The 12,203-nt window shown below is 41.2% G+C and overlaps 1 pseudogene; it reads left to right on the top strand.

Annotated features, from left to right (window-relative positions):
• Positions 1 to 2,404: 2,404 nt before the first annotated feature.
• LOC128043624 (homeobox protein MSX-2-like) lies at positions 2,405 to 3,208 on the top strand (annotated as a pseudogene).
• The last annotated feature ends 8,995 nt before the right edge of the window (positions 3,209 to 12,203 follow it).

The following is a 12,203-nucleotide window of genomic DNA, read 5'->3' as shown; positions in this document are numbered from 1 at the left end:
TGTGTTCTCTTGGCAAAAATCTATTAGCCTTTGCCCTGCTTCATTCTGTATTCCAAGGCCAAATTTGCCTGTTACTCCAGGTGTTTCTTGACTTCCTACTTTTGCATTCCAGTACCCTATAATGAAAAGTACATCTTTTGGGGGTGTTCGTTCTAAAAGGTCTTGTAGGTCTTCATAGAACCATTCAACTTTGGCTTCTTCAGTGTTACTGGTTGGGGCATAGACTTGGATTACTGTGATATTGAATGGTTTGCCTTGGAAATGAACAGAGATCATTCTGTCATTTTTGAGATTGCATCCAAGTACTGCATTTCAGACTCTTTTGTTGACCAGGATGGCTACTCCATTTCTTCTTAGGGATTCCTGCCTGCAGTAGTAGATATAATGGTCATCTGAGTTACATTCACCCATTCCAGTCAATTTTAGTTTGCTGATTCCTAGAATGTAAACGTTCACTCTTGCCATCTCCTGTTTGACCACTTCCAATTTGCCTTGATTCATAGACCTAACATTCCAGACCCCTATGCAATATTGCTCTTTACAGCATCGAACGTTGTTTCTATCACCAGTCACATCCACAACTGGGTATTGTTTTTGCTTTGGCTCCATCCCTTCATTCTTTCTGGAGTTATTTTTTCCACTGATCTCCAGTAGCATATCGGGCACCTACTGACCTGGGGAGTACCTCTTTCAGTATCCTATCATTTTGCCTTTTGATACTGTTCATGGGGTTCTCAAGGCAAGAATACTGAAGTGGTTTGCCATTCCCTTCTCCAGTGGACCACATTCTGTCAGACCTCTCCACCATGACACTTGCATGGCCCCACACGGCATGGCTTGGTTTCATTGAGTTAGACAAGGCTGTGGTCCATGTGATTAGATAGACTAATTTTCTGAGATTACGGTTTCAGTGTGTCTGCCCTCTGATGCCCTCTCTCAACACCTACCGTCTTACTTGGGTTTCTCTTACCTTCGATGTGGGGTATCTCTTCACGGCTGCTCCAGCAAAGCGCAGCTGCTGCTCCTTACCTTGGACAAGGGTTATGTCCTCACTGCCACCCCTCCTGACCTTGAACATGGAATAGCTCATCTCAGCCCTCTTGTGCTGGCGCAGCCACCGCTGCTTGGACCAAGGGAACATTTCATGCAAAGATGGGCTTGATAAAGGACAGAATGGTATGAACCTAAAAGAAAGAGAAGATACTAAGAGGAGGTGGCAAGAATACACAGAAGAACTGTACAAAAAAGATCTTTATGACCAAGATAATCACGATGGTGTGATCACTCACCTAGAGCCAGACATACTGGAATGTGAAGTCAAGGGGGCCTTAGAAAGCATCACTATGAACAAAGCTAGTGGCAGTGATGGAATTCCAGTTGAGATATTTCAAATCCTGAAAGATGATGCTGTCAAAGTGCTGCACTCAATATGCCAGCACATTTGGAAAACTCAGACGTGGCCACAGGACTGGAAAAGGAAAGTTTTCATTCCAATCCCAAAGAAAGGCAATGCCAAAGAATGCTCAGACTACCACCCAATGGCACTCATCTCACATGCTAGTAAAGTAATGCTTCAAAATTCCCTAAGCCAGGCTTCAGTAATACGTGAACCGTGAACATTCAGATGTTCAAGCTGGTTTTAGAAAAGGCAAAGGAACCAGAGATCAAGTTTCCAACATCCGCTGGATCATCAAAAAAGCAAGAGAGTTCCAGAAAACACCTATTTCTGTTTTATTGACTATGCCAAAGCCTTTGTGTGGATCACAATAAACTGGAAAATTCTGAAAGAGATGGGAATACCAGGCTACCGGACCTGCCTCTTGAGAAACCTATATGTCGGTCAGGAAGCAACAGATAGAACTGGACATGGAACAACAGACTGGTTCCAAATAGGAAAAGGAGGACATCAAGGCTGTATATTGTCACCCTGCTTATTTAACTTATACGCAGAGTACATCAAGAGAAACGCTGGGCTGGAAGAAGCACAAGCTGGAATCAAGATTGCCGGGAGAAATATCAATAACCTCAGATATGCAGATGACACCACCCTTATGGCAGAAAGTGAAGAGGAACTAAAAATCCTCTTGTTGAAAATGAAAGAGGAGAATGAAAAAGTTGGCTTAAAGTTCAACATTCAGAAAACTAAGATCATGGTATCTGGTCCTATCACTTCATGGGAAATAGATGGGGAAACAGTGGAAATAGTCAGACTTCATTTTTCTGGGCTCCAAAATCACTGCAGATGGTGATTGCAGCCATGAAATTAAAAAACGCTTACTCCTTGGAAGGAAAGTTATGACCACTTAGATAGCATATTAAAAAGCAGAGAGAAAAAAAGTTTGAGTCGCAGCTGCTGGGTTGCCAGCGGAGTCGCGCGCCCGGAGCTACGTAGGGCAGAGAAGTCATGGCTTCTCTGTCCAAAGGCAATGACCTGTCTTCGTCTGATGAGGAGGGCCCGGCGATGGTGGCCGGACCTGGCCCGGGGCCTGGGGGCGCCGAAGGGGCAGCGGAGGAGCGCCGCATCAAGGTCTCCAGCCTGCCCTTCAGTGTGGAGGCGCTCATGTCGGACAAGAAGCCGCCCAAGCATCGTCCCCGCGGCCAGCCGAAAGCGCCTTCGCCTGGGCCACCCTGCGGCCGCTTCTGCTGCCTGGCCACGGCGTCCGGGAAGCTCACAGCCCCGGGCCGCTGGTCAAACCCTTCGAGACCGTTTCCGTCAAGTCGGAAAATTCAAAAGACGGAGCGGCGTGGATGCAGGAACCGGGCAGGTACTCGCCGCCGCCAAGACACATGAGCCCCACCACCTGCACCCTGCGGAAACACAAGACCAATCGGAAGCTGCGCACACCCTTTACCACTTCCCAGCTCCTCGCCCTGGAGCGCAAGTTCCGCCAGAAACAGCACCTCTCCATCGCAGAGCGGGGCAGAGTTCTCCAGCTCTCTGAACTTCACAGAGACCCAGGTCAAAATCTAGTTCCAGAACCGAAGAGCCAAGGCGAAAAGACTGCAGGAGGCAGAACTGGAAAAGCTGAAAATGGCTGCAAAACCTATGCTGCCCTGGGGCTTCAGCCTCCCTTTCCCCATCAACTCTCCCCTGCAAGCAGCATCTCTATACGGTGCATCTTACCCTTTCCATAGACCTGTGCTCCCCATCCCGCCCGTCGGACTCTATGCGACTCCAGTGGGATATGGCATGTACCACCTATCCTAAGGAAGACCAGCTCAATAGACTTCGGGACGGATGTTTGTTTAAAAGCCTCCCCCCGCCCTGCCCCCACCCCCCCCCCCAACCCGCCCCGACTCCAAGATGACAGTCCCGCTCTGCAAACCTTGCATGCTCCACCCTCAGCCTCAGCGGCTAGATCGACAGGGCCACAGACATAGTTCGAATTGCTTCTTTTGACTGGAGACACCCAAGCCCTGTTTTCTTGATTAATCTGCCAGATGCACCCCCCCCTTTTCATAAAGATTGGCTCTGACACTTTATATAGATATATATATAATAAAATATAATACATTTTTATACAGCAGACATAAAAATCAAATTATTTTGAAAGGCAAAATTTACATATATATATATATATATATATATATATATATATATATATATATCTTTTTTCTCTATATTTCACCTTCCTAAAAGAGACTGCTTAAGTCTACCTGTGTTTTTTTTTTTTTTTTTTCTTATGGGGGAGACAAATTATTTGCTAAAATTGCTGAAATCTGGTGATTTGGATGGAATAACTGACTTTAGCTTATGGAAAACAAACGTTAGAATTAGACATTACTTGCATAAGGAGTAGATATGGAAAGATTCCTCCCAGGGAAGGGACACATCATGTTTTTGCATTTTTCATGTGCATTGAAAACTCACATAGATTGAAAATTCACTAGACATGACCCTATTTGGCCCTATATTTTTCCCCCCTCTCCACCTTGTTTATTACACATTATTAAGAGTTTTTGTAGGATCAATAAAAGATTAGAATCGTGAGAGTCCTCCCAGGTAAGGTGGAAAATGAAGGTCCTTCCTAATTCCTCTCAAGGCTGTTGCTTAACTTCATTTCAGATAATTGGGGAGTGAAAAGTTAAAGCATGTTGGGAGGAATTGATGGTTTCTGTGAACCACTAGGTATGTCAGTCCTCACCCATTGCAAAGGCAATTTGGAGGAGGGGTGTAGTTAATTCTCTGCTTTAAAAAAATGAGTATCTTATAACCATTGTCTAGAATGCTAAATATTCTTGAACAATGAACAGATCCAAAAAAGAAGAAAATCATGCTTTCTCTGTGTGTACCTATTGTATGTGCTAAACTTATTAGAAAAATTTATATACTTTTTAACATGCTGGGGGCAGAGGGTAAAGCCATGTTTTGACTTGGTAAAAAATGGTGTTGTCAGACAGTCCGTATAGCTCCTTGTTATTTAATCTTTCTATCCAGCAACCCCTCCCTGCCCCAAGTATACTTTTATCACTTTGAAAGGGTGCCTTGTATAATTTTATATATCTTATTGAAGAGTTATTTCTTATCTCTTATTCTGAATTAAATTAAACATTTGTTTTATTGCAGTAAAAAATAAAAATAAGAAGCAGAGACATTACTTTGCCAACAAAAGTCCGTCTACTCAAGGCTATGGTTTTTCCAGTAGTCATGTATGGATGTGAGAGTTGGACTGTGAAGAAAGCTGAATGCCAAACAATTGATGCTTTTGAACTGTGGTGTTGGAGAAGACTGTTGAGAGTCCCTTGGACTGCAAGGAGATCCAACCAGTCCATTCTGAAGGAGATCAGTCCTGGCTGTTCTTTGGAAGGAATGATGCTAAAGCTGAAACTCCAGTACTCTGGCCACCTCATGCGAAGAGTTGACTGATTGGAAAAGACTCTGATGCTGGGAAGGATTGGGGGCAGGAGAAGAAGGGGATGACAGATTATGAGATGGCTGGATGGCATCACTGACTCAATGGACATGAGTTTAAGTGCACTCCGGGACTTGGTGATGGACAGGGAGGCGTGGCGTGCTGCAATTCATGGGGTCACAAAGAGTCAGACATGACTGAGTGACTGAACCTAACTGAACGTTGGTCATAACTTTTCTCCCAAGAAATAAGCATCTTTTAATTTCATGGCTGCAGTCACCATCTGCAGTGATTTTGGGGCCCCAAAAAATAAAGTCTGCCACTATTTCCACTGTTTCTCTATCTATTTGCCATAAAGTGATGGGGCCGGAATCCATGATCTTAGTTTTCTGAATGTTGAACTTTTAGCCAACTTTTTCGCTCTCCTCTTTCACTTTCATCAAGAGGCTCTTTAGTTCTTCTTCACTTTTTGCTATAAGGGTGGTGTCATCTGCATATCTGAGGTTATTGATATTTCTCCCAGCAAACCTGATTCCAGCTTGTGCTTCATCCAGCCCAGTGTTTCGCATGATGTACTCTGCATATAATTTAAATTAACCAAGTGACAATATATAGCCTGGACATACTCCTTTCCGGATGTGGAACCAGCCATTCATCTATGTCCAGTTCTAACTGTAGCTTCCTGACCTGCATACAGATTTCCCAAGAGGCAGGTCAGGTGGTCTGGTATTCCCATCTCTTTCAGAATATTCTACAATTTATTGTGATCCACACAGTCAAAGGCTTTGGCATAGTCAATAAAGCAGAAAGAGATGCTTTTCTGAAACTCCCTTGCTTATTCAATGATCCAACCGATGTTGGCAATGTGATCTCTTGTTCCTCTACCTTTTCTAAAGCTTGCTTGAACATCTGAAAGTTCACAATTCAAGAATTGTTGAAGCCTGGCTTAGGGAATTTTGAGCATTACTTTACTAGCCTGTGAGATTATTGCAATTGTGCGGTAGTTTGTACATTCCTTGGCATTGCCTTTCTCTGTGATTGAAATGAAAACTGACCCTTTCCAATCCGTGGCCACTGCTGAGTTTTCCAAATGTGCTGGCATATTGAGTGCAGCACTTTCACAGCATCATCTTTTAGCATTTGAAATAGCTCAACAGGACTTCCATCACCTCCACTAGCTTTGTTCGTAGTGATGCTTCCTAAGGCCCCCTTGACTTCACATTCCAGGATATCTGGCTTGAGGTGAGTGATCACACCATCATGATTATCATCATGAAGATCTTTTTTGTGCAGTTCTTCTGTGTATTCTTGCTACCTCTTTTAATATCTTCTGCTTCTGTTAAGTCCATACCATTTCTGTCCCTTATTGAGCCCATCTTTGCATGAAATGTTCCTTTGGTATCTCTAATTTTCTTGAAGAGATCTCTAGTGTTTCCCAATCTATTGTTTTCCTCTATTTCTTTGCACTGATCACTGAGGAAGGCTTTCTTATCTCTCCTTGATATTCCTTGGAACTCTGCATTCAAATGAACATATCTTTCCTTCTCTCCTTTGCTTTTTGCTTCTCTTCTCTTCACAGCTATTTGTAAAAGCCCTCCCCAGACAGCCATTTTGCTTTTTTGCATTTCTTTTTCTTCGGGATGGTCTTGATCCCTGTCTCCTGTACAATGTCAGAAACCTCCATCTGTGGCTTATCAGGCACTCTGTCTAACAAATCTAGTCCTTTAAATCTATTTGTCACTTCTACTGTTTAATCGTTAAGGATTTGATTTAGGTCATACATGAATGGTCTAGTGGTTTTCCCTACTTTCTTCAATTTAAATCTGAATTTGTTAATAAGGAGTTCATGATCTGAGCCACAGTCAGCTCCCAGTCTTGTTTTTGCTGAGTGTATAGTTTCTCCATCATAAGTTGCAAAGAATATAATTAATCTGATTTCAGTGTTGACCATCTGGTGATGACCTGTGTAGAGTCTTCTCTTATGTTGTTAGAAGAGAACATTTGCTATGACCAGTGCTTTCCTTTGTGAAAACTATTAGCATTTGTCCTGCTTTATTCTGTACTCCAAGGCAAAATTTGCCTGTTACTCCTGGTGTTTCTTGATGTTCTACTTTTGCATTTCAGTCCCCTATAATGAAAAGGACACCTTTTGGGGGTGTTAGTTCTAGAAGGTCTTGTAGGTCTTCATCAGTTCAGTTCAGTTCACTTGTTCTGTCCTGTCCGACTCTTTGCAACCCCATGAACTGCAGCACGCTAGGCCTCCCTCTCCATCACCAACTCCCAGAGTTCACTCAAATTCATGTCCTTCAAGTTGGTGATGCCATCCAGCCATCTCATCCTCTGTCATCCCCTTATCCTCCTGCCCTCAATCCCTCCCAGCATCAGAGTCTTTTCCAATAAGTCAGTTCTTCACATGAGGTGGCCAAACTATTGGAGCTTCAGCTTTAGCATCAGTCCTTCCAATGAACACCCAGGACTGATCTCCATTAGAATGGACTGGATGGATCTCCTTGCAGTCCAAGGGATTCTCAAAAGTCTCCTTCAACACCACAGTTCAAAAGCATCAATTCTTTGCCGCTCAGCTTTCTTCACAGTCCAACTCTCACATCCATGCATGACTGCTGGAAAAACCATAGCCTTGACTAGTTGGACCTTTGTTGACAAAGTAATGTCTCTGCTTTTTAATATGCTGTCTAGGTTGGTCATAACTTTCCTTCCAAGGAGTAAGTGTCTTTTAATTTCATGGCTGCAGTCACCATCAGCAGTGATTTTGGAGCCCCCAAAAATAAAGTCTGACACTGTTTCCACTGTTTCCCCATCTATTTTCCATGAAGTGATAGGACCAGATGTGTAGGTCTTCATGGAATCGTTCAATTTCAGCTTCTTCAGCATTATTGGTTGGGTCATAGACTTGGATTACTGTGATTTTGAATCATTTGCTTTGGAAATGAACAGAGATCATTCTGTCATTTTTGAGACTGAATCCAAGTACTGCACTTCTCACTCTTTTGTTGACTATGATGGCTGCTCAATTTCTTCTAAGGAATTCTTGCCCACAGTAATAGATATAATAACAGTCATCTGAGTTAAACTCACCCATTCCAGTCCATTTTAATTCACTGATTCCTAAAATGTTGATGTTCACTCTTGCTATCTCCTGTTTGACCATTTCCAATTTGCCTTGATTTATAGATCTAAAATTCCAGGTTCCTATGCAATATTGTTGTTTATGGCATTGGACCTTCTTCCATCACCAGTCACATCCACAACTGGGTGTAGTGTTTTCTCTGACTTCGTCTCTTTATTCTTTCTAGAGTTATTTCTTCACTGATCTCCAGTAGCATATTGGACACCTAGCAGCCTGAGGAGTTCATCTTTCATGTGTAAGGTTACTCTCTTGTAGATTGGATGAGTTACACAGAGAACCTCATCCAATCCCTATATCAACCGTCTGAAATAAGTCTCTTCCTTTTTTAATACCAAAGAGCAAAATGGAGCCCTGATGAGATGAATCACTTGGCTGAGTCTGCTAAGTAAATAGGTCATGGTTGGGAGGTGGGTACGGGGGCTGCTGTACTTCTAAATCTGTGTTCTTTCTACTCTGTTGAGAATAGGGACTAGCAGACTGAAGTTATCAGAAAGGTAATTAGGAGACAAAATTTAAATGAAATCCCAGAGTACAGCAGCATTTTATAGTCCCAGGGATATGGAGGATACAGAAGAGAGGAGTCAATACCTTGAATGACATTGTGATACCGTGGAAAGCAAGTGGGACAAGACTCACTTAGGTGAGTCAGTGTGCAGGTGCTTGTATTGAATTGTTGCTGTGGGATGATCCACCCAGCTCCACTGATTATTGAAGCCAAGAAGCAAATCAGAACCTTGGTAGATCTACTTTGAAGTTTTCTTTGGGGGAAGTTTTTACTTAAAAATGTGTTTGGTGTATAGGAATATTTAAAATTCCTACTGATTCTTATGGCATTTAATAAATCGTGTTTTTGTGGAATTTGCCAATTTTAACAAAATTTTAAAAGTTATTGGTAATAAGTTTCTCATTTTAATGCCCATAGTATGTATTATATTTATCAAACAGAAATTTATCAATTTGATTCACCATTAATAAATAAGCCAACTTATTCATTTGTTCATTTTTTTCTATCTTGCATTTTTTAACTTTCAAAAATTTTCATTATTTTTGTTGAAATACAGTTGATGTACAACATTACACTTTACAGGTTATACAATATAATGATTCACAATTAGTAAAGATTGTACTTCAGTACTCTTGCCTGGAAAATCCCATGGACGGAGGAGCCTGGTGGGCTGCAGTCCATGGGGTCGCTAAGAGTCAGACACGACTGAGCGACTTCACTTTCACTCTTCACTTTCATGCATTGGAGAAGGAAATGGCAACCCACTCCAGTGTTCTTGCCTGGAGAACCCCAGGGATGGAGGAGCCTGGTGGGCTGCCATCTATGGGGTCGCACAGTCGGACACGACTGAAGCAACTTAGCAACAGCAGCAGCAGTGGTACTCCATTTTTAGTTATTATAAAATATTTGCTCTAGTCCCTGTATTGTGCAATATATCCTTGCAGCTTATCTTATACCTAATTGTTTATACCTCTTAATTCCATATCCCTACACTGCACCTCCCCACTTCCATCTCCCTAGTGGTAATTGCTAGTTTTGTCTATATATCTATGTGTCAACATCTTTTTTGCCATATTCATTAATTGGTCATATTTTTATAGATTTCACATATAAGTGATATGCAGTATTTGTCTTCCTCTCCCTCTCACTTAGCATAATACCCTCCAGTTCCATCCATGTTGCTACAAATGGAAATATTGAACCCTTTTTCATGGTTGAGTACTATTCCACTGTGTGTATGTGTATGTGTGTGTGAGTATCACATCTTCTTTATTCATTCATCTATTGATGAACACTTGGGTTGCTTCCATATTTTAGCAGTTGTAAATAATGCTGCTATATGTTGGGGTGCATGTCTCCTCTTGAATTAGTGTTTCCTTTTTTTTTTTTTCCTTTTTTTTAATGTATACTCTAGAGTGGAATTACTGGCTCAAATGGTAGTTTAGCTTTTGGGGGCTCATATGGTAGTTTAGTTTTTTGGGAAGCCACGGTACTGTTTTCCCCACTGTTGTTATTCCCACCAACACTGTAGGAAGATTCCTTTCCTCCAAATCCTCACCAACATTTGTCTTTGCTCTTTTTGATGATAGCCATTCTGACAGATGTAAGATGAATTACTGTAGTTTTCATTTGCATTTCCCTGATGCTTAGTGACATTGAGCACCTTTTCATGTGTGTAATGACTGTCTGCATTTCCTTTGGAAAAATGTTGAGTCAGTTCATTTTTCTCTATATTTGTTTTCTGTTTTAGTGTTTTCTGCTTTTCCTTTATAATTTTAATTTTTGATTTCTTTCCATTTTACAGCATTTTGGTATAGACACTTAGGTTGATTTTTAGCTTTCCTTCTTTTCTAATATATTAATTTGAAGCTCCATGTTTCCCTATAGGCCCTGCATTAGTTGTACCCACATGTTCTGTCATATTTTTACTCTTATTAAAATCAAAATAGTTTCTAATTTCCACTTTGACTTCTTCTTTGATTCACAGGTTACTTAAAAGTGAACTACTTAGTCTCCAAATATTTGGAAATTTTCTAGTTATCTATTATTAGGCTTTAATTTATTCCACTGTGTTTAAAGAACACACTGTATATAAGATTTAAATACAATATATTTTTAAAATATTTGCTCTGCAACTTAGAAAATATTTCTTTCAGAAAATATTAAAATATTTTTACTGTAGTGTACATTCTCAAGTGTTGGTATGTTCTATCAGGGCAATTTGTTCTAGTTTGCTAATCATGTTGTTTAAATATCCCATATATTTACTGTTTTGTGTTTGTATTTTTTATCAGTAGAGACAGATTTCTTGAAATCTTCAAGTGTGATTATTGATTTGTCTCTCTCTTTCTTTATTGCCATACATTTTTGCTTTATGTATTTGAGGCTATAAGGTAGTTCAATACAGATAGAAATAATTTACATGTTTTGGTTAGAATGATGTGTTTATCATTATGAACTGTCCCCCTTTATCTTATTTATTGCTTGCTGCTTTAAAATCTACTTTGTCTGTTATTAATATACAACTTCTTTTAGTTTTTGCATGGTATTGTTTTCCTTCTTTTCACTTTCAATCGTTACATGTCTTTTTTTTGTTGGAGTATAGTTAATTTACAATATTCTGTTAGTTTCAGGTGCACAGCAAAGTGAATCAGTTATACTTGTACATATATCCACTCTTTTTAAGATTATTTTCCCATATAGGCCATTAAAGATTATTGAAGAGAGTTCCCTGTTTAATACAAAAGGTGTTTATGGTTCGTAGTTTTCTATTTTATATAAATATATTTGTCTGACAAGATGGCAGAGTAGACGGACATGCACTCATCTTCTCCTGTGAGAATTCCAAAATTTCAGCTAATTGTTGAACAACCATCAATAAAAGAATGTTGAATTCCACCAAAAAAAAAAGATATCCCATGTCCAAGGGCAAAGGAGAAGCTGCAACAAGATGGTAGGAGGGCCAAAATCATGTTTAGAATCAAATGCCATACCTGCCAGAGTTGCTCAGAGGGCTGAAACAAAACCTTATGTGCACCAGGACCCAGGGACCCCACAAGAGACTGACCCAGACTCGCCTCTGAGATTTTGAGTGTCTCCTGTGGAGGCATGTGTCAGCAATCGCCTGCCATGGGGACAGGGGCTCTGGCTGCAGCAGACCTGGGAGGCACAGTGTGTGAGCCCTGGTATAGAGCTGCCAAGTAAACAATCCACATGCTGGAAAACAATTATACCAAAGAAGTTCTCACACTGTTGTGAAATTTCTGAGACCTACAACAGATATCCCAACCTGGGGAGCCCGCAAATGGACTAAGAACCCCCAGGGAATTTGACTTTGAAGGCTAGTGGGATTTGACCACAGAACTTCCACAGAACTGGGGAAACATACTCTTGGAGGGCACAAGCAAAAAAGAGAAGTGACCCCGAAGAGACTGAGCCAGAGTCGCCTATGAGTCTCCAGGAGTCTCTGGTGGAGGTGCGGATTTACAGTAGCTGCTATGGGGTCACTGAAACATGCATATTACCATATGTAAAATAGATGACAAATACGAGTTCAATGCATGAAGTAGGGCACAAAAAGCTGGTGCTCTGTGAAAAATCAGAGGGATGGGGTGGGGATGGATGTGGGAGGGGGTTTCAGGATTGGGGGACACATGTGCACTTGCAGCTGATTCATGTTGATGTAGGGCAAAAGCCA

The sequence above is a fragment of the Budorcas taxicolor genome, chromosome 2 (genome assembly GCF_023091745.1).
Source record: "Budorcas taxicolor isolate Tak-1 chromosome 2, Takin1.1, whole genome shotgun sequence".
NCBI classification, from domain to species: Eukaryota; Metazoa; Chordata; class Mammalia; order Artiodactyla; family Bovidae; genus Budorcas; species Budorcas taxicolor.
Note: the sequence above shows the minus strand (reverse complement) of the source record. Positions and strands in the feature narration are given on the sequence as shown.